The 23,454-nt window shown below is 45.9% G+C and overlaps 1 long non-coding RNA gene across 1 annotated transcript; it reads right to left on the bottom strand.

Moving 5' to 3' along the window:
* Positions 1–13,932: 13,932 nt before the first annotated feature.
* LOC109268290 (uncharacterized) lies at positions 13,933–17,560 on the bottom strand. Its single transcript, XR_002080563.2, has 3 exons — positions 17,013–17,560; positions 16,460–16,526; positions 13,933–14,509 (listed from the first exon to the last, which is right to left on the bottom strand). It is a non-coding gene; the product is annotated as an uncharacterized LOC109268290 (long non-coding RNA).
* Between the last annotated feature and the right edge of the window lie 5,894 nt (positions 17,561–23,454).

The following is a 23,454-nucleotide window of genomic DNA, read 5'->3' as shown; positions in this document are numbered from 1 at the left end:
ACCCACTGTATCATTTGTATTTTTTCTCCATATTGCCCTAGACTGGAGAAAACATCATTGTGTACTGGTACTGCTCTGGTGCCTGGGGTTTGGAGACTTTTACATTTCATGAACTCTTGGGTCCATCTTCAAGCTCCAATATGGTAGCATTAATCTTCCAGCTCTGCACCTTCTTTCAAAATTGTCAGTCTGTGACTTGTCACTAGCCTAGCCCTTAGCGATTCTTTCCTCCTTCCGCAGCTGAGAAAACAGAAGTGTCTACTCTAATAAGGAGACATTTCCTCCTCAAGCACACACACTGATGAAAACCTACTGCTACTGCTGCTACTACTACTAAAATATGGCCAAGAGCCTATTCCTGACACGATTCTAAATGCTTTACTTGTTTCATGTTTAAAAAGCTAACTCACTTTCATTTCACAACAAGCTTATGAGATAGGTGTGATTGTTATCTTCACTTTGTAGATAAGGACACAGGCACAGAGGGAGGGCACTGGAAAAGGCCTTCTGAGAAAAGGAGGAAGGCTCAAGGGGAGATTAGGAATGGGACAAAATATCTTGGGGCCAGAGCATCCTACCCTGGGAGCTTTGCCAAGATGGGTCAAAGTGGCCTTGGGGAGATCTCTGGGAGAGGGTTCCATAGCTGGGCTGGGTAGGGTGTTAGACTGGATGCAGAACACAGATGGCAGATGGACTTTTTGGTGTTATCTCTCAGCCCAAACCCTTGACTCATTGGGCTTAACCTGTAAAATTGGGTTAACAGGCCTTACTTGAGGCTGGGAAGGAAGATGAGATAATAACTTCCTTGACTTTGGAGTCAGGGCAGGTCTGAAGACATTGTCCTGTTCCCGCTCCCCACTCCTTGTCCCCCTGGCCCCTACCAACCTTCCCCACCTTGGTAAATGGCACCACCCAGCACTGGGCTGCTCAAGCTGGAAGTCAGAGATTCAGCCTGACTCCTCCCCATCACCTACTCCAGCCCAGCAGCACGTCCTCTGGGTCCAACCTTCCAAACACGTCTCCAAATCCCCACCTCTCTCTCAACTCCACCAACAATTCCAAGCAGCATCCTCTTTCACTTGGACACTGCAGGGGTTCCTAAATGTTCTTCTTTCTCCCACTCCTGCCCCTAAAGCCTGTTCCCAGACCTGCAGCCACAGTGATACTTGAAAATGTAAGCCACAAAGGGTCCCTTGCTTAAAGACCTTCAACGATTTTCTGCTCTCCTCAGACAAAAATAAAAATCCCTAAACTTAGTCTGATTGGTCTGGTCCCTACCCACCCCTCCAACCATCTCAGGCCACAGGTCTTGCCTTCACTCACTGAACCCCAACTCCAATGAGACTGCAGTTCCTAGACCAGACCAAGCTCTTTTCTACTGAAGGACCTTTGCACCTGCTGGTATCTCAGCCTTGTGCTATTCCCTGTCAACTGCTTCTATCACCCAGACTCAGAGAGGCCTTCCCTGACCATCTTATCGGAAGCAGAATTTTACTTTATTTTCTATCACAGTACCTGTTTATTTCCTTTGAGCCCTCATTATAATATAAACATGTCATTCCCTGACTTTGCCTATTTTTTGCCTTGAGTTCACTGGACTGTAATGTCCATGAAGGCAAGGTCATGTCTGTCTTTTCATGGTTGTAGCTTCCTTATGCAGCATTTGGCACACAGTAGGCACTCAATAAATACTTTTGGATAAAAGATGAAAGATCTATTCCGCAGGTCACAATAGGATCCCATCCCAGTGTCTCTTCTTGCCCCCCACCCTGCCCGCTTCTGCTCCTCTGCTCTCTTCCTCCAGAGGGTAGGTCACCACACAGGAGGCTGGGAAAGTGCTGAATCCACTCTCAGAGCTGGTTTCTGACCTCATGAGGAGGGCTTACACAAGGTCTGAAGGTGGCAGCGAGGTTATGGGGTGGCAGATGGAGGCTGGGAGGAGTGACAGCTCCCAAGCACCTATTCTGACATCCTGAGAGAACTCTTTCCCTAGTCTGATCTCCCTTAGAGAAAAGGCACCCCCTCTGCTGGACTGTGCGAAGCTGCTAAAGACCGGGTACCACCCAGGGGTGCCTGGGTGCCTCAGTCAGTTGAGCGTCTGACTTCGGCTCAGGTCATGATCTCACTGTTCAGGAGTTCAAGCCCCTGGAGCCTGCTTTGGATTCTATGTCTCTGTCTGTCTCTGCCCCTTCCCTGCTTGTACTCTGTCTCTCTCTCAAAAAAAAAAATTTTTTTTTTAAAATTTAAAGAATGGGTACCACCCAGGGGAGAAGTGGTCAGGTATCCAGGAAGAGGTGAAACTTGGTATTTCAGGGCCAGGGAAATGATGCGGTTTGAAAGGAAGAGTTTAGATTCTCCCCCAGGGCTGCAGGACATCAAGAATGAAACCTGGGGTATGTTGTTGCCTTGCTGCCCCCCTCTCCTCCAGCTACTCTGTGGTACAAAGTAGACTCTCCCTTCCTACATAGATGCCCACTGGCCTGGCATCCTGGGCATTTGCCCAGCCTTCATGGGGGAGGCTGGCCAACCTTGACTGGAAAGTAGTATCTTGTGAAATCCACAGATCCTGGCAAGAAGCCCCAAGGCTTCAGGCAAGAATGGATCTGTAGGTTCCAGGAAAGAGGCTTCTGTGGGAAGCAGAGCCACAGTGGCATTTCTGCACCTCAGGGATCAGCCCACAGGAAAGTAAGAATCGTCTGGGAGCCAGAGAAGTTCAGAATCGCATTTGCAACACTCCCCATCTCCTCTGTTTATCCTGAAAAGTCAATACTTAACAGTCTCCACCATGCTGCCTTCTGATCTCTCCCCCTGCTCTCAATTTGGTGCAAAAATGGGTGATCAGAAAAATGTCCTGATGCGCTCATCCCACACAGCAAGATCCAACATGAGACATGACCAAGGGTATAGTGGGATGACACTTATGAGATGCCAGGCCTTGGATCAAATCCAAGGCAGAAAAGACCTGTTATCACCCAGGATCTGGGGGCCCAAGGGAGGAAAAGGACAGGGGGTGACATCCAGGCAAGGATGCTTTGAGGCGGGGACCCTAAAGATCTGGTATTCCAGGGGTGCCTGGGTGGCTCAGTCAAACAACCGACTCTTGATTTCAGCTCAGGTCATGATCTCATGGTTCATGAGTCGAACCTGGCATTGGGGTCTGCACTGTGTGGAGCCTGCTTGGGATATTCATATTCTCATTCTCTCTCTCTCTCTCTCTCTCTCTCTCTCTCTTCCCCTCTCTCCCCCTCCCTGGCATGCGCACGTGTATGCGTGTGTGTGCACGTGAGCACTCTCTCACAAAATAAGCTCAAAAAAAAAAAAAAAAAAAAAAAGGAAAATAGTTAAAAAAAAAAAAATCCAGTGTTCTGTTAACTCTTCATGTGACCCTCCTAGGAGTTTGACAAATACCTGAAAACTTGTATTACCACAATGGAGTTTAAAAACAATTTATAGAACAAAATACAACATGATGAGCACCCAGTGAGTGCTCTGTTACTCTGTCCTGTTGTGGCCACTGCTCTGTGGCCATCTCACACAAGTGCATTTGCTGCCCACAGAGCTGGGTATTCTCTCTGCAGTCCTCATAATTTATTCCCTTTTCATTTCTGTGCATGCACAGGGGCTGTTGCTTCAAACACAGTTTGGTCCTCCAAATGCCCCCCCCCCCCCCCCCCCGCACTGTGGTTGGCTTACAGTATAGTGGCTCTCACAACAGGGCAATTATGAGTCATCTAGCCTGCCTGATAAAATGAATATTCCTAGGCCCCCTTCAGATTATGATTTACGAGGTCTGAAGTGTGACCCAAGAACCTGTCTTTCTACACCATCCCAGGGGATTCTGGTTAGAGGGTCATAAGATGCCCCTGCCCCACCCTTTGAAAGGTACTGACTTAGAAGTCATTGTGCAAATGGTTGGTTTCTAATGTTTTCCTATTTAAATAATACTGTAATGAAAACTTTGTAGTAATGATTTTTTTCTTTTACATTATTTTCTTTAGACATTTCCTTATAAAAGAAGTATTATGGAATCAAAGGATAGGAATTACTTTGTAGTTTTTGCCAAATTAGTCTCCAGGGAATTTGAATAATTGAACATTAAGTTTTAGCATTTAAATTGATTTTTATAACAATATACAAGTTGCTAAAACTGCAAGTTCAAGATTTATAGTGGGGCTGCACATTTTTCTATGTAGAGGTTGGTGTGTAAATGATGTGCTCACTTCCTTTGACTACTTATCAAAAAAGGAACAGGATACTGGCCTTTTACAGTTATATCAATTCCTTAGCTATTTTGGATAAAAAGCTTTATTTGCCACATAGAATTCTCCTCCTTCTGTGGCTTTCATTTTTGTGTTTGCTTTATTACATTCAGTGGCACAAAAGGCTCTTAAAAACACATTTGGATCCATCTACCCTGTCTGTGATATCTCTTTCGTCAATAGTCAAAATGGTTTCTCCTCTTCATGGTTGAAACACATTTGCTTTTCCATTGTCTTCTCTGGCTTTTTATGACCCATTTGAAATGTATTGTAGTGCACGAGGTGAAAAATATGAATATAAGCTCATTCTGATTCATGCGGACGTCTCACTATTTAGATGATATTTATTCAATAATGATTCTTATAGCATTGTGTTGATGCTTATTCATCTTACATAAAGTTCCTAAATACCTTCAATCTATTTTTTCAGTATATTTCCCTCGTCAATTTTTATTGTCTTTACCCTGATAGATTGTAGTGATAGCTATCTGGTTATTTTAAGTTCCCTAAAACATTTTTTTTTCTAAATATTTTGCCCATTCATACTCCAGATGAGTTTTACTATTTATTTGTTAAGCCCTGCAATGCAGCTCATTGTCTTTATATTCTACTGTAATCTTAACTTTATTTAGATTTCACAATCAAGATCAAGGTGCAGCTCTTCAGGGGCACCTCAGTGGCTCAGTCAGTTAAGCGTCTGACTTTGGCTCAGGTCATGATTTCATGGTTTGTGAGCTGGAGCCCCACATCAGGCTCTGCACTGACAGCATGGAGCCTGCTTGGGATTCTCTATCTCTCTCTCTCCCCCAATAAACAAACAAACAAACTAAAAAAAAAAGTATAGCTCTTCATTCACTCATGTTTTCCTTTACACCTTAACATTTTCTTTGAAAAAAATCATTTATTCCAAGTTAAATTAATTCCCAGCTATTTACTTTTTGTTGGTTTGCTTTTTGTTGTTCTTTTTTTCAATGCAGAAAAGGAACCTACAGTGTGTGTTAAGGTTTGATTAGCTGTTATCTCCTCTTTATCTGCCTAGGACTTGGCCCCAGCTATTTACTGTTGCGGGGGTCAGGAGGAGATTATTCTTGTGACTAAGCCAGCTCTCTCCTTTCTTCTCTCCACCTCACTCCTATTCTCATTCTCATGTTCACTAAAACACAAGCATTTTGACCCAAAAGCCTTGCAATAAAATGATACACTGTCCCCCCAAGCCCAGCCCAACCCAGCTCATGCTGTTTCTTGGTTTCAGCCAGCAGTAATCTGTATGCTCCTCTGAGGAGTCCTCCATTTATCTTTCTCCCCTTTCCTTTCCCTCCCTTAAGATGGGCAGAATTGTCCTGCCTCCAGGACTCAGCATATTCCATTCATTAATTAAAACAGGAAGACACAGTATACTAGGTTGAATAAGCATCCTCTCAAAACTCATGTCCACGAAGGACCTCAGAATGTGAACTTACTTGGAAATATGATCTTTGTGGATATAGTTAGTTAAGATGAGGTCATGCCTGGATTAGAATGGGCCCTAAATCCAATGACTGATGTCTTGATAAAAGGGATAACAGAGACATAGGCAAAGACAGGCGGATAGACAGACAAACAGGCAGACAGACAGACACACACACACACACACACACACACACACACACACACACGGGTGAAGGCTATGAGACAACAGAGGCAAAGATTGGACCAAGGAATCCCAAGGACACCTGACAAGCAGCAGAAGCCAGGAGAGGCCTGGAGACCTGAAACAGATTCTCCCTCTGAGCCTCCAGAAAGAACCAACACTACCAACACCTTCTAGACTTCTAGCCTCCAGAGCAGAGAGAAGAAGTTTCTATTGATTTAAGCCACCCAGTCTGTGGTACTTTGTTATGGTGGCCCTAGAAAACCAGTCCACACAGGATCCTTGGTCTCGCCTGAAAGCACCCCAATGATTTTAATTGTAGAATTCTCTAAAACACAGGGAAGTGTCTTTGTAAATCTGCCCCAAAGCAGGGAATGAACAGTTCACTCTGGAATGTAAATACTTAAGAAATGATGAGGTTTTTCCTGTTTCCTGACCAACTAAAAGTCTCTCTCTGTAGAAGGCAAACTATTTATGGCATATTCCAAGTTCTAAAAACCCAAGACTCTTTCACTAAGGGAGGTAGTGTGGTGTATTTCAAAAGGTTCAGAAGGTGGTCTCAGATGACCAGGGTCTTAATCTTGGCTCTGCCATTTACTAGAAGCCTAAGTGAGCAAGTTATAATCTCTTTGAGCTAGGCTCCCAATTTGTAAAAGGAGACAATAAAAACTTATGCCTAACATATTTTAGGAAGCTGTTGCTGGAATCTGATGAGATAATTTCTGGGAAATTATTGTTTAAAACTGTAAAGTGTCGGGCGGATGTTACCAATCAATAGTGGTTGTCTGTGAGGTTGGAGGAACAGGGTAAAAGGGTGTGAGGGAAACTTACTTCTCACTGTTCCTCTTTTGTTCCATGTAGTAATGGAAATAATATGTTAAAGAATATTTAATGTGCACCCACAAACATACGGCCAACTAATCTTTGACAAAGCAGGAAAGACTATCCAATGGAATAAAGACAGTATCTTCAGCAAGTGGTGCTGGGAAAACTGGACAGCGACATGCAGAAGAAAGAACCTGGACCACTTTCTTACACCACACACAAAAATAAACTCAAAATGGATGAAAGACCTAAATGTAAGACAGGAAGCCATCAAAATCCCTGAGGAGAAAGCAGGCAAAAACCTCTTTGACCTTGGCCGCAGCAACTTCTTACTCAACACATCTCTGGAAGCAAGGGAAACAAAAGCAAAAATGAACTACTGGGACCTCATCAAAATAAAAAGCTTCTGCACAGCGAAGGAAAACAATCAGCAAAACTAAAAGGCAACCGACAGAATGGGAGAAGATATTTGCAAACAACATATCAGATAAAGGGTTAGTATCCAAAATCTATAAAGAACTTATCAAACTCAACACGCCAAAAACAAATAACCCAGTGAAGAAATGGGCAAAAGATATGAATACACACTTCTCCAAAGAAGACATCCAGATGGTCAACCAACATATGAAAAAATGCTCAACATCACTCATCATCAGGGAAATAAAAATCAAAACCCCAATGAGATGCCACCTCACACCTGTCAGAATGACTAACATTGACAACTCAGGCAACAACAGATGTTGGGGAGGATGCAGAGAAAGAAGATCTCTTTTGCATTGCTGCTGGGAATGCAAGCTGGTGCAGCCACTATAGAAAAGAGTGTGGAGGTTCCTCAAAAAATTAAAAATAGAACTACCCTACAACCCAGCAATTGCAACACTAGGTATTTATCCAAGGGATACAGGTATGCAATGTTTCAAAGGGACACATGCACCCCAATGTTTATAGCAGCACTATCAACAACAGCCAAAGTATGGAAAGGGCCCAAATGTCCATTGATAGATGAATGGATAAAGAAGATGTGGTATATATATACAATGGAGTATTACTCGGCAATCAAAAAGAATGAAATCTTGCCATTTGCAACTATGTGGATGGAACTAGAGGGTATTATTCTAAGGGAAATTAGAGAAAGACAAATATCATATAACTTCACTCATATGAGGGCTTTAAGATACAAAACAGATGAACTTAAGGGAAGGGAAGCAAAAATAATATAAAAACAGGGAGGGGGACAAAACATAAAACACTCTTAAATATGGAGAACAAACAGAGGGTTGCTGGAGGGGTTGTGGGAGAGGGGATGTTTAAATGGGTAAGGGGCATTAAGGAATCTACCCCTGAAATCATTGTTGCACTGTATGATAACTTGAATGTAAATTAAAAAAATAAAATGAGATAAAATAAATAATTAAAAACAGACAGACCTGGGTTCAATCCCAGCCCTGTAGCTTAAAGACCATGTGATCTTGAGCAAGCTATTTAGTCTCTTGGAATTGGTTTCTCATTTGAAAAATACAGAACAGAGCTAGGCCACAGGAACATTGAGTTAAACAAGATAATGCATTTATGGGGTTTAGTGTTGGCACCCAGCGTGTAGTAAGTGTTGAATAAATGTTAGACGTTGTTGTTAGCAGAATAATCTGGTTGGTTGGTTTCTAGTCATGGCTTTAGCCTACTTGAGTTTTGTGAACTTGAATGAAGTATTTCACCCCTGCAGGCACTTATTTCATATAAAAAGAGAGGACAGGTCTTGAACCTTAATATTCCTCTGACTCTAGGATTCTATGATCCCTTTAGTCCTAATGGGATAATTCCACTTGCCATGAGAACCAACATTAGGATAATCACATGAGGTAGCTGCCTAAAGGGCAAGATAAGAGAGGTTGCCAAAGTTCATCCGGCTTCTGCAGACCAAAGCCCATCTCTGTCTCCTGTCCTAGATCCCAGGCAGCAGTAGGGAGGCGCTGTGGGGAGCTGGTCTGTGGAGCATCCTGGTAAATAACTAACACTGAAGGAAGGAAGGAAGGAATGCCAGGCCCTTAGGCCTACCTGAAAAACAGATTCAGAGGTCTGCAGGAAGGGGAAGTACTGGGCAGGGCAAGTACTGGGCAGTGCCAGTGAGAAAGGAGGCTGTGAGGAGGCTGAAATTGCAGTTTCTGGAGCTGTCTGAAGAGGCATTGTGTGCACTGGTTAAAAACCTAGCTGCGGAGCCAGATTGCCTGGGTTTGAATCTTGCCTCTTCCATTTATCAGCTGTGTGATCTTGGTCAAAGTACTTAACATCTCTGGGCCTCAAATCCTCCATTTGTGAAACAGGAGTAAGGATGATAGTTCCCCCTACTGGGTTGTTGTGGAGAATAGTGTATATAAGAACTTAGCAAAGTGCCAGGCATATGATAAGTGCTGCACAAGTGCCGGCTGTGAATATTTTTATGATATTGGGGAGCAAGATATCATTTTGGCCTTGGAACACTTGAGAGTACATGTGTAGGTAGGTGGATGGGGGAGTGGTCCCTCTGTTGTTTCATTAGAAACAGTCGGAAGCATCCCCCCACGCTGACTGGAGGCCTGGGGCACGAGCGGAGCTCCTATAAGATACCTTCTGGAGACTCCCAGAAATGTGCAAGAGACTTTGTGAATGGTCCCGTAACAGTAGCAGAACATGCCAGAAAAATATATTCCTTATAATTACTATAGCCCCTCCATACAGGCGCTTGAGGAAACTAAGTTTATACCATCACTGTTAAGGTTCAAATCCCCTCAAGTAAGAGTATTTTTGGAAGTGCTAAATAGCAAATTATCTGGGCACCTGGGTGACTCAGTGGGTTAAGTGTCTAACTCTTGATTTTTGGCCCAGTTCGTGATCTTATGGTTTGTGGGTTCAAGCCCCACATTGGGCTCTGCACTGACAGCACAGAACCTGCTTGGGATTCTCTTTCTCCCCCTCTCTCTGCCCCTCACGTGCTCTCTCCCTCTCTTAAAAATAAACATTTAAAGAAAGAAAAAAGTAAATAGTAAATTGTCTTCAGCCATGCAGTGCAAATGAGTTTCTCAGATGGGCCAATATTTTAGTAGAACCTGAGGGAATAAGAACTGGAACTGGTTGGGGCAGGTCAGTCCTGCCATGAGTTCTGTGTGAGACAGAAGGTGGGTGGGGTCCTGGGTGGCAGACAAGAAGCTCTAAGTGTGCTTTGGGTGAGATACGAGGATGCTAGAGAGTAAGGAGAGGGGCATTGACAAAGGTTTGGCCTTAAGTTTGGCCTGCTTAAGTTTGGCCTTGGAGCCCCTGTGCCTTGGGTTGGCTGAATTTCCATGGCCACAGCCCATGAGGGCTGTCCCTCTGGCCCTCCTGGAGTGGTGGACCTTACTTGCCAGGGATACCTCAACTGCATGGGACTTGGCTGCCTCCTAGTGGCCGCTGGGCAGACGTTCTCTTAAAATGGGCAGAGACAACAGGAAGATTTTACAAAAGCCATTTGGATAGTGCTTTACAGTTATAAGGCACTGTCACAAAAATGACAGTGCAGCTTTTCTGCTTGAATATGCCCCCTGTCTTCCCATAGTCTTCAGCCACCTCAAGCATATTATCTACGCAACCCTTCCCCAGCCACCTCCAACACTCTACCTTTCAGTTTCCCTTGACTCATCTAATTTCTCCTAATAGGTGGAGAGGGTCCTGGAGCTTGGAGAAACAAGGGAAGACTGGTGAGCTCTGACTCCTCCAGGGCTTTGGGTCCTTGCTCTAGCCAGAGATTAGAGAGTGTGGCTGGAAAATGACAGTCCCCTTCACTCAGCTTGTGCACACTCTCCCCTCTTCACATGGAGGTCCTGGCTCCCTGGACACGCCTCAGGACCAGAACTGCCCTGAGCTGCCTTCGCTTCCAAGCCACAAACCCCAGGAGTCCTTAGACTTTAAGTTCCTCTTAAAACCAGACTATCCACCACCACTCCCTTCCCCAAATCAGCACAAAGTCTGCCCTTTCTCTGATGCTATGAAACGTACTCACACTTGGCCATTTGAGAGGCTTACCAATTGTCCCTATAGTGAAGGTGGCAGCAGGCAATGAAACATCCATCACAGCAAGATACATAGGGTCCCACACTTTCAAAGGACTCAGTCATGGTCCCCAGTTTTTGGTTCCTAACTTTGCTGAGATCACTGAAAACCCCAAGGGTGAGGCTGACATCCTCCTCCCTCGGTAGCTCAGCTGAGATGTTATCAGACCCAACAATACACTCCCTTGTGTGCAGAGTATCCTAGCGACCATTGTTCTGATTGTGTTTCCACAGGAAAAGGTAATCTGAGAGTCATACTGAATATTTTAAATGTTGGATGTTCAGTGTGTTTTGGTTTTTGATGTGTTATCTTGAGAAACCACTTAGAGATGTTTTATTTGGGGCAGCACAAAGCAGCCATTAAAATGGTTTCATTTGCAGTATTAAACTTTGTTTCTCCAGGCACAATACAGCAGTTGAGCCTGTTGGGATGATGTCCCTCCTTTCCAAGTAGGACTTGAGAAGAATTAAGGCAGAGAAAGGCGAGGATGCAGTGGAGGGGGCCTCGGACTTCCCTGATGGACAAGAGCTGAGCCAGGACCATGCGGAACCAACTTCTAGGCACAAAGTAGGGTCACAGCAGAGGGTCCTTTCTGGTCCAATGGCACCCCAAGAGCCAACCCAACCCTGTCAGATTCACCCCTCCATGGAAGCCTCAGTAGGGACCCTGTTCAGGCAGGTCACGACCCAAGAGAGAATGCCAGATGTTGAGAATGGAAATGAGGGGGAAAATGGGAGTGGGGGGGGGGGGGTGGGATCAGTGGTTTTACTTCCTTCTCTCTTAACAACCCTCAATATTTTAGCTTCTCTCCCCTGCCTGCTATTGGTATTCAATTCCACAGGACCATAATAGGTGAGAATGGAGAAGAGGATTTCAATTCCTTTCATCGCTCCAAATACTGCAGGAGCCATAGAAATACCCACCAAGGATTCATTTGCACTTGGATGCTTCTGAGGAGAGGGACAGCCATATACTTGCCCTCTCTGGAAGGAAACAACACTCACTGAGATGGAAGAAAACGTCAGGACATATAGGAAGCTGGACTGGCACAAACCCCTGGGTCTACACCCTTCCCTTTTTTTTTTTTTTTTTTTTTTTTTTACAGCTCCTTACCAACTGTGCCAGTAATCACCACAGCTCTCCCCCTTCTCCTCTCAGACTCATCACTTCCTGTTTCCTGTGCTATGAGCGCCCTGATGCCCACTTTCCCTCCAAGTTCCCCAGTTCTGGCAATGGACACAGCCCATATCCCCACTTCAGACCTTCCCGGTCTCTCTCACTCTTGGTTTCCCCCTTCTGCAAGCACCATGGCTGCCTGGGGACTGTGCTAGAGGCTCATGAAGGGCATTCCCGAAATAGCCTCTGTTAGGAAAAAGCTGGTCGGGGAGGTTACTGGGGAGGGGTGCTCATAGATAAAGAATTAACTGCAAAACCATGTTGTTAAGTACTATCCTAGAGGCTGGTACAGATGGTCATTTTATTCTTTAAATTCATCTTGCAAACAAACACCCTCCCAATCCCTTCTTGTCCCTTTCCTTCCTGCTTGAGACAGTGTTTTGAGAGAATGATGTTTGTTGCTGTGGCAACAAATGCATGAATGAGGACAGGGCAGGAAGTTGGGAAAAGCCTGATTTGTGATGGCAGCATTGAGCCATTGGGTCAACTCTGATGTCACCTACCTCCAGGCTTCTTGTTAAGTAGATAAACACATCTCCCTAGGGTTTAAGCCATTGTTGATTGACTTTTGGTTACTTGGAACCCAAAGCACTGTAACTGATTTTCTTCTAGGTATGAATGAAGGAGTTAAGAGTGACTTAGGGACAGACTCATCACAGTTCTGGTGATCAGTCTGGGCAGACTCAACTTCTTTGTGGAAAGGGACAGAAAGCCCCATGGTGGATGGACCCACTTAACCTGCATTCACTGAACTTATTCAGCCCTTATTTATGGAATGGTGCCTATGTGCCAGGCATCATGAGGAGTTGCTGTGGCTAAAATCAAGAGTAAAACCACACATAGTCCTAGTTTTCATGAAGCTTAGAATCCAATGAGGGAGTAAGACATTAATCAAATAATAACAAGTAAACAATTAAAAGATGAGCTAAGCACATGGAGGAAAGAAGATGCCGTAAGAACATGCAACACGATACATATTAAATAAAGCCTGGGAGCCAGAAAGATATCCTTGAGAAAGTAATCTTTAAACTGGGACCTGAAAGAGGAAGAGGAGGGGTGTGCCAAGCAGAGGCTAGTAAGGCTTGGAGTACAGGGAGCTGTGCATGCAAAGGCCATGGGGCATGAGAGAACCAGGCTGGCATGAGAGCCCTGAGAGGAACAGACTGAGTTTAGGTGGGTTGAAAGTTTGCCTTCATTGCCTCCCCAAAATCTGGCCTACTAATACTCCTTGCCATGTTCCCTGCTTCTTCACTCATCCCACACTGCCCCCCCCCCTCCCCGGGGAACCCTGTGTCTTCAAGGCTCTTTGACTAAAGTGCCATGCTGGGGTTCCACCCAGTTCTGCCCTTCCCTCTACTCTACCTTGCAAATGACTCTCCCCTCTATCAAAATCTCCTTTTCTTCTCCATAAATCGAGCTATTAAAGAATCTCTTCTACATTTTGTTGAGAGAGAGAAAGAACCATTGGTGGAATTCAGACAGCAAGCAAAGAATTTCAGGCAGGAGGAAGGCCTTGGACATCATATGTCCCGCTCAGCGGTCTCCTGGCCTCCTCCATAAGACACTTGTGGGCTGGGGTGCAGGTCAGTCTGCGTGGGTGCGCTGGCCACTTCCCTCCTTTCCTGGATACACCAGTAACTTCCCCTCAGCGGCTGAACTCAGAAGTCTCCCTACCCTAGTTTTTTACTGCAGCAGCACCCAGGGCTTTGTGGGAGGGCTGGGCCACCCTCTGATGAATGGACTTCAAAGCGCCTAGAGAGGCAGTGGGAGGAGCCTCGCTTTGGAACCAGAGCAGGAGCCACACAGTTCTGGGGATGAGGCTGATCCCCAGTGTGCTGTGTGAGCTCAGGCTGTCACTTAGCTCTCTGGGCCTCAGTTGCCTCATCTGCAACAATAAAGATGATCTTCTTCACAGAGTTGCTGGGAGGATTAGAAATAAAAATGTATAAAAGGGGGACAAAGATGAGCTCCAGCACAGATGTAGCATAGAGATTAACAGTCCAGTCCCAATTCCAAATAGATTGCCCTATACGTCTACTCCCACCTATCAGGCCCTGGGTCCTGAGTTTTTATTGGAAAACATGACGATCCCTAGATCTGCATTGTCTGATTTGCTAGCCACTGGTCACAGGTGGCTGTATAAATTCTAATTAAAATGAAATAAAATTTAAACTTCAGTTCTTTACACTAGTCTCATTTTAAGTGGCTCAATAGCCTTTCGTGGTGTCGGACAGAGCAGATATAGAACATTTCCATCAGCAAAGAAAGTTCTACTGGACAACAGGAACTTAGAGAAAGGAGCCACTTGTAAAGAGGAGGTATGTTTATTTTACTTGTCATCTCACTCCTGGACCAAGACACTGATTGGGACAAACTGGCAGTTAGAGAATCAACGGGAGTTGGGCACACATGAGTGCACGTGTGTGTGTGTGTGTGTGTGTGTGTGTGTGTGTGTGTGTGCCTGCACATGCATACGTGTACGGGTAGCAGACAGGCCATGGGTCCAGCCTTCAGGCCTTCTAGATGATCTCATTGACACTCACCACTTGCAGGGCTTGACCTGGTGAGTAAAGTCACAGAATGAAAACCCACCACAGAGATCTCAAACTTGCCCCACCTGTGAGACCCAGGGCTGGGGACAGGGAAGAGGTCCACAATCCTGGAATCTAGTCCTGACTCAGGATCCCAGGAGGAAAGGATCTCCTGGTGTTGCTTCTAAGGCAGAAGGAGAAGACGACACAGAGCTACAAGATACAAGTGTGCAGCCCTTAGGACAGAGGGACATGCAACCCTGATTGCTACCTTGATTCAAGGGCTAAGACAAGGACTTGGCAGATAAAACAAATGGGCTAACCAGGGAGTCTGCTCTACAAAAGATACATAAGGAGGGGACTGGGTCATTCCAGAGCCTACAGTAGGTCTGCCTCCCTGGGTTTCTCATTCACAAGTATGGCAGTCTCTCAAGCTGTTCCTGGTCATGAGAGGAACGTGGACTGTTTTCCCAGCAGGCCTACTTCCCAGAGACCTTGGCATCATAGGTGACAGACTTCCTAGCTGACTCCACTTCCAAGAGCCACAAATGTCCTGAGCGGGCCACAGCCACAAAGAGAAATGCCCAGGACACCCCAAAGCATTTCAGTGCTGTAGACTCAGCTCCCTGGAATTGTGCTGCAGGGATGCCTGCCCTCCCAAACACCTCCCTCCTTTGCACTCACTCATGAGTTTCACTCAGAAGTCATTGGAGCCCCAGGCCTCTGGTCTGCATCTTGAGAGATTGTCTCCATAGTATATGATATTCAGTAAACATTTTGAGCCCAAAGATTGAGCCCAAATTTGGAGTCAGCCCTGTACAAGCTGGGCAAGTTACTTCCATTTCATCATCTGCAAATGCAAATAACAGCATCTACTTCGTTGGGCTGTTGGCATTAATGGATGACTTAGCACAGTGGCCCAAATATGGCAGCTATCACTATTATTAGTTCTACCAAGATGCAGTGATATACAAGGCTGAGCCCCAACTCTGGGGGGTAGCTGGAGAGAGCTTCAGAAGAGGGGCCACAGAGGTGGGTCTGAGAGAGAAGCAGGATCCTGCTAGAGAGGGAAGTGGGGAAGACCATTCTTGGAGGACAGTTGTCTTGCTCAGCCCTTAGGTCTACTTGACTGGGCGGACACCTGAGGCTCACCCAGTTCTTGCTTCCTAAGCAATCATGAGACACCTGGAGGGGTAAGAGGGAGAGAGGGAAGGAAGAGGTAGCCACGGTCTATGCCCTGGTTTGGGGTAGACACAAATCTGAGGGCTGAATAACTCACTACCCCATCTTCACATTGCTGGCTACACTGTATCCCCATGTCTGGAAAGTGCAATTAGGGGTCAAGAGCAAAGCGCTGTCTTCAATAGAAGCTGTCTTGAGAGTGGCCTCTAGAAAGAGAAGGCACTACTGTTACCGTAAAATGGCTTCCCCTGATTTATAATAGGAAGTGAAGAGCTGGTCTTGTTCTCAGAATGGCCTCAGAAATTCACTGTCAATTTTCCTGTCCTAATAGTGATGACTAAAATAGTAATAATGGCAATACTTCTTAAAACCTGCAATTTTTCTATTATCAATTTCCTTATTGTTACAGTGATAACTCATTCATCCAGAATTCAATATCTGGCAACCTCACTCATGCAAAACAAAGCACAGAATCAGAAATCAGGTGAAAAAGCAAAAGCCTGGAGAAGTTTTGGAGGAGCACATATCATGTGACGAGAGCATTCAGACACCATTTATCCTTATTTTCTGCACAGTTCTAATACCTTGGGTTATGTTTCTAAATTTAATCCGATTGTAAGCAATTTATAGAGTAGCTGCTGGAGATGAGCACCCTGACAGCAGTAGGTGGCAATAAGGGAGGAGGCAAAGAAACTTTGAAGGGCAGACCAAGAACCACAAAGCACAGCAACTGGATCTGTTTAAGAGGCAGTGGTTGAGGGCACCTGTGCCATTCCCACAGGATTCTAGGTTCTTACCAAGGAGCTCAGGACATACATCCCAAAAGTCCAACAGGTGTGTGATCCAATGATTTGGACTGTGTTCCTGCAGGGACAACCGGCACCCATCTAGTCTCAACCTCCCCTCAGCATTTCTGAGATGCTAGGTTACCTTCCTGCTGCCTGTCCCCCACCCCCACCCTCCCACACACATACTGAATACAGCCCAGGAGGAAAAGCCCTGGCATAGAGGTCTGAGTTCTGAGCGTGACCTCACAAGTTGTCCCTCTGACCTACCATTTATTCTTTGAACTCTTCCCAGGAAGCTCAATTTCCTCCCCCCTAAAAGGAAGGTTGGACTACGTAAGGTGTGACAGTCCATGTGTTCAGGGAGAGGCTGTCTGGGGCTGAGGCATAATGATCACCGACATGATCAAGGATATGCACAGGTGATATCTAAGTGCTTTACGGGCTAACCTTTAATCCTCTCAACAACCCTGTGAGGCTCCAACAGTGGCATAGGGCCCCACGACTGTTTTAACAGTCTGCTGCTGATACCTTGAAATTCTTAAGTTTTGAAACTGGAGCCTACCTTTTCATTCTGTATTGGAACCTGCAAATTGTGCAGCCAGACCGGAGTTCGAGGTCTCCTCTTTACGGGAGCTAAGTAACTCCTGTGGTTCCTAACCAAGGACAGTAACATCATCTGGTGACTAGTTACAAGTGCAAAGTCCCAGACCCAGCATAGCTCTCTCAAGTCGGATCTGCACTTTAAGGAGATCAAATGCAGTCTGCCATCTTAGCCACTGTTTGTCTGCTATTTTCTTCCATGTCTGCACTTACTGGAAACGTATCCTTAATTGAACAGGAAAGATCTCAATTTCTGATCTTCAAGTGAGAGGAGATTCACCTTGCTCGTGGGAGGTGGGCTTCTACATGGGCGGGCAACCCCAAAAGCTGTGGAGGAGCCAGGTAACTCAGAAGTTGCACCCGCAGTGGTCAAGACTCAGGCTGGGACTGGGGCGGGACCAGCAGGAGAAGCAGCACAAAATTTAAGGAGACACGCGCTTTCAGGGGTGGACCTTGCACCTCCACACTCCGAGAACCTCCTTAAACTCTTCGTCCAAGGCTCCCGCTGGCCAGGTGTTGGTGGGAAGTCTGCCTCGGCCTCCACAGCTGACCTCTGCGCGGCGCCTGCCCCGCCCAACCCACGTGGTTCCGCGTTTGGAATGCGGTGAAGCGTCAGCCTCCATTCCTGGGAAGTTCTGGCCCGAGCTTCCCCCTCACTGGAAACTCCCAAAAGGGGCGTGAGTGATTGCTACTTTGAGAATTCAGTCTTCACGCCATCTCTTAGCATTTTTAACCTCACGAAGCCCGCAGCAACCCCCTACTCCTCAGTTTGTCTAGGTTCAGAGCTCTGTGTTGGGGATTGTTGGGGCAGGCTTCGCCCTCTTCTAATCTCCCGAGCAGACCGCCCCACCTAGCAACTGATAGCCTCTCCCGAGGGCGGAGCTGGGTGCGTGGGGGCTGGGGACGCTTTTATGCCACCCGGCCTGAATGCAGGTGGGAGACCAGCCTGGAGACTGACTTGCACACCCGAATTCAGCTCGAGCCACATCACCTGGGGGACGCACAGGATTTCCCTCCCCCTGCCCCCGTCGTAGTCAGCAATGGGGCTGGTCTTCAGTCGGCACCCACGTTTGAATTCAGAGGGCCCTTCCCCCTAAGAAGGCTGAGAAGCTCAGGGGTTTTTCAGGACTAAGGTTCCCAGAGCTGACCCACCTCCTCACCAGGACAGGTTTCTTAAATGAGGCTTCTCCAATCCACAAATCAGAATCTCCTGGGGATGGGCAAGGTCCCTGCTACTTTGTATGAAATAGAAGAAGGTGCCTTCTCTGGGCAGAAGCAGTCTTGCTAGGATGTGACTTGGCAAGTGGACAGAGACTTTAGGTTAAGAAAAATCCCCCCTCCCTTTAGAGAATGCAGCCCTGAGTTGAGGGCATGTGTGGACTGTGGAGCATAGCTTGCACTTTGGCTTCCATTTGCCCTTTTTATGCAGTACACAACCTGCCTTGTTATGAGAGGAGGCCCTGAGTGGGGCTGGTTAAAGGCCCTGCAGGTGATTCTGATGATTGGCCAGGTGGGAGCCTCTGAGGCCGGAGAACAAATATGACCAGATGTGATAGTGATACACGGTGGCCAGCACATGGCACCATAGCCAGCCCCTTCCTGCTGGGGTTCCTCAGACATTCCCAGGCCAAGGTTCTACCACCACCCCCCCCTTTAAAAAATGTATTTATTTATTTTGGGAGAGGGAGAGAGAGAGAATCCTAACTAAGCAGGCTCTGTGCTGTCAGTGTGGACCCTGATGCCGGACTCCATCAGGAACTGTGAGATCACGACATGAGTTAAAATCAAGAGTCAGATGCTTAACCGACTGAGCCACCCAGGCACCCTGCTCCCCCACGTTGGCCCCCCTTTTTTTTACACACACAAAATAAGCCAAAAGAAAGCCTAACCTCCAGGAATGACATTTAGAGAAGGGGGGAAGGGGGGAGAGAAGGAGGGGAGGGCCCTTATCTATATTAAACAGGTCCAGTTCTCCCTGAACAGACAGCTGAGTCATGAGATGCATCCTGCTCCACCCCCTGCCCTTCCTGTCCAGGAGACAGCTGCCACAAGTATTTCTCCTAAAAGGCTGGGTTCTGAGGGACAGGCAGGATGGAGGGCACTGGTGGGGAAGCAGGGAGTCTGGGCTGTCCCCGACCAAAGGCTGGCTGAACACCCTGGAGAGACTGACAGCTCTCTCAAGGTGTTTCAGCTTTGCCAGTGGAACAGGGAGGTGAGTTTCAGGGTGTTCATGAGAGGGCACTCCACCCGTCCATGTTAGGTGTTCCAAGCTGCCCAGTCCTGGCATTGCCCAGTAGTGTCCTTCAGGATCTGAGACGCAGCTGAGGTGGAGAGCTGTGGGTATCAATGAACTTTCACCAGTTACACCGTGGTAGCAAACAACCCTCCCCCAACCTCAGTGTCTACAACAACAAAGGCTTACTTCTTACGTTGGCTGTAGTTCTTTTCCCAAGTTGTGTGCACTCCTGGACCCAAGTTGTGGAAGCAGCCCCGATTTGGGCCATGCCGGGCTTGTGGAAAGAGCAAGGGTGGAACCAGGTGATGGCGCTTAAATCTTCCACTGGGATGTGCAGGTGATGTTCTGTGGGTCAAAGCAAGTTACAAGACCCACCCTGAGTCAAAGGGTCAGGGAAGCCTACCACAGGCAGTGAATAATTGGGAACAAGAATGCAACTTACCACAGTAACCCTCTGACTTAGGCCAATGGGATTCCTTCTCCAAAGAGAGAACATCCTTTAGCCAAAGGAGACAGTATGAAGTAGTGGAAAGAACAAGGCTTGGAATCAGACAGGTCTAGATTTTAACCTGGACTGAGCCATATACTAGCTTTGTGATGTAGGCCAAGTTATTTAACTTCTCTGAATCTTCATTTCCATCTACAGAATGGGTATAATCCCCAATTCACAGGGAATTTTTGAGGATTAGATAAAATAGTATATGCTAAGTCTTTGGCACATAATAGGAACACAGTAAACATAAACTCTCTGCTCTTCTACCCCCTTCCCAGCTTTGGTATTTTATCCATAACTGTGGGGTACTTACAACCAATACTCCTACTAACTTCACAAGGTTGGGATGAAATGGAATTGAGGGAATTTATTGTGTTCTACTGTGTGCCAGGCATTGGCACTACACAATTTACTTTCATATTCTCATTTATTTTGCCCAATAACCCCGTGAGACAGGCACTTTCTTACCCCATTTTATGGATGAGGAAAATAAGGATCAGAGAGGATAAGTAATTTGCCAAAGGTCGTGTAATGGCTGAAATAAGATGTGAAGTTTCCAGAACTCACACTCGAAGTGTGGTTTATTTTATGAGTGGTCTGTTTGGTACTGCTCTGTGATAAGCTAAGAACAGAAATGGAGAGTGTTTGGAAACTTTTATGGCAGCTGGGCATTGCCACGACATTCAAGTGCATGATGGATGGTTTTGTTTCATTGAACAGAATATAGATGAGTTTGGTTGATGCAGAAGTCTCTGGTAAGTTGCCTATGGTGGAGGCTATGTTCTAGTCATGCACACTAGGACCACACAATAGTCCACGACTCAGGGGAAATCAAAAGCACTGGTCTTCAGCACAGATGGTGTGGGCAGCACTGTTCTGGAACACCACTTTTTGTGTTGGTGGGCCTGCCCTGCCACCTGTGGCAGACCAGGGGGATATTCATGGTTAATCAAAGTGGTACTTTGTCTACACTGATGTGTAAGGCCTGGGGCCAGGGTCTGTGTATTCCTCCTGGCAAGTGGTTTGTGCTTTGTACATGGAACATATTCAATATGAGTCTCCACCTTGGTGAATGAATGAATGAAATGATGAATGAATGAATATGTTTCTGGCTGTAAGAGAGCAACTTGGGATGGCTTTGAGCAAAACCATGAATTGGGCAAAATTTCTCTACCAGCTCTCTCTGCTGCCTTCACTTCTAGCTCCCTTCTCCTTCCTCTTTTTTCTGCCCAATGCCTTCAGGGTGCTTTCCTGGCTGCCCAAGACCCCACATGCCCCCCTTTTCCTGTGAGTGGTGCCCTACACTGCACCTCTTCACTGCCCTCTTTCCTGGCCACTTCCCAGTTCCGAGTCTCTTCCAGGGGGATCTCCCCCAGCTAGCCATCCCCTGATAAAGACAACACAGAGCCTACACATCTAGGAAGGGGCTCTGTTCCTCCCAATAAAATCAGCAAAGATTTCTAAAAATACTACAGGTAATACTGGTGTAGACACCCAAGACTGCCATTATCATATGCTGCTGGTAAAGACATCTTGTGGTATGTTTCTAAAAGGCAGTTTGGAGATGTGTATCAAGAATTTTAAAAATACACCTTTTAACCTAAAAGCATGCTTTCAACATTTATCCAAAAATAATCAGGGATGTGGCAGAATGTTTATGTACTGAGGTATTTATCATAGCATCATTTACACAGTAAAACAGGGAATTCAACCTAAATGAAAATGATGAAATACATTATGATATAGGCAGGATGAAATGTTATTCAACCATTAAAATTATGTTTTTGAATTACTTTTAATGATCTGCTAAGATGCCTATTAGCTATTATAAATGAAAAAAAGACAAGGTTCAAGAATTTTTAAATAAAAATATACGTGAATGTAAAAATATTATCTGCCTGGATGATGGGATTTGTGTGGTGTTATTTATTTATTTATTTATTTATTTATTTATTTATTTATTTATTTTTGTAATTTCTAAACTTTCTATAATGAGCACAAAAATTATTTATGGTCAGAAAAAACATGGAAGACATTGTTTAAAGTCTTTTCTGGCTTTGCAGACAGAACTCTTTCCAGTGTGTGTAGTTATACCCTCAAGACAGTCCTGTTCTGATGCAGGACACTGCTAGGGAAAGTGCCCTTGGCGTTTGCTGAGAGCTAGCCTTGAAGTACTTGAAGTACCTTGAGGTACTGTTAGCCTGTTTCCTGGTCTTGCATTGCCACTAACTGGCTGTTGGGCCTTGGACAAGTCATTTTATTTCTCTGGGCTTTGGGAGTCTTCATTTATAAAATTCTGATTAGATTCTGATTCTGGATTCTGATACACTCATTAAGTCAATGTATTCGTTGTGAGTAAGGATTCATGATTTACCGTTCTCTACTGTGAGTATCTTAAACAGTGGATCCTTATCTATAGCTAGAGGAATGACTCTCTAATGATGGAATTTCACATTGGAATTTCACATGAATCACCTACAAGCAAACACTGACCATATAGCTCTCTACAACTCACACATTCTAGATATTATCTGACCTTCTGAGAGAGTCAAGGATCCTTCCACATCAGCCTAAGTCTTGAGAGGGAGAGGAGAGTTGTCTGCCTGGAAGAGTAAGATAAGCTCTTGTGTTCTGAGCTTCCTTACCTTTCCCTCTCCTTTCTCCAATTCTCAGCTGTTCACCACTGTCTGCTTCCTCTGTCTTCATCCTCTTCCCCATGGTTGAGTTGGGCTTATGTCAGCGTGGTTCCCTGGTGGGCTGGTGGCTCAGCCACTACAGATGGGTGAGGAAAGAGTGTGACTCATGCCATGGGTCCAGTGAGTCAGACGGGGTGGGCTGGACCAGGGGCTTCCCAGGACAGGAAGCAGGTTCTAAGTATGCAGAGGCCTTAGTTTCCTCCTGGTAGGGGGCACTTCCAGGAGAGAGGACCAGTATTCCCTTTTCCATCTCTGTGAACTCATTCAGGAACACTTCTTGTCAAATGTGTTGCCGCCTCTTCCAAGTCTTAGTAGGCTGTGTTAGTCTGTGCCAATCCCCTGCTTTCCTGGATTTGAGAGGAAGAAGGAGATGAGCAGGCCACAGCCAGAGCCAAAGAGGATAAGAATTTCCCATTCTATCCTCCCATGTCCTAGGTTTGAGCCCAGCAAGATTTCAGAGCTCATGTGATTCTTTACTCCTCCTTCTAGCTGAAGAACTGAGAAGTAAGTGTAGTATCCACACTGCCCTGGAGTTAAAATCCTACGTTGTGTGACCTTGGGCAAGTTATTTAACTATTTTGAGTTTCAGTTTCCTTTGCTGGGAAAAAACAAATAAAGGGATAATAAACTCACCTAATGGGATTGTTGTACATTAAATAAAACCTCGCACCACTACAGACCTGGCTTCAGAAGGTACTGAGTCTATGTGCGTTTTGAAATGGAGTGGAAGATACATTCATTGCTTTTGGATTCACGGGGAGATCTGAAGTCAGTCAGTGAGAAGGCATTTCCGGGGCACTGGCACCGGTTGGGAATTGTGCACCAGGCTGGTTCTGAAAGGCAACCTGGGGTACTTTCTGCTGACAGAAACTTTTCTTCTCTTCTAAGCAGCTAGGGCCTTTCCGCTTCCTGGTGAACAATCCTTAGGGGGCCCTTCACACCCAGTGCAAACAATGAACAAGCTGAATGTGTCCTAAGG

The sequence above is a fragment of the Panthera pardus genome, unplaced genomic scaffold, assembly GCF_024362965.1.
Source record: "Panthera pardus isolate Hobbes unplaced genomic scaffold, ASM2436296v1 HiC_scaffold_24, whole genome shotgun sequence".
Lineage (NCBI taxonomy): Eukaryota > Metazoa > Chordata > Mammalia > Carnivora > Felidae > Panthera > Panthera pardus.
This window is presented reverse-complemented; position numbering and strand designations above follow the sequence as displayed.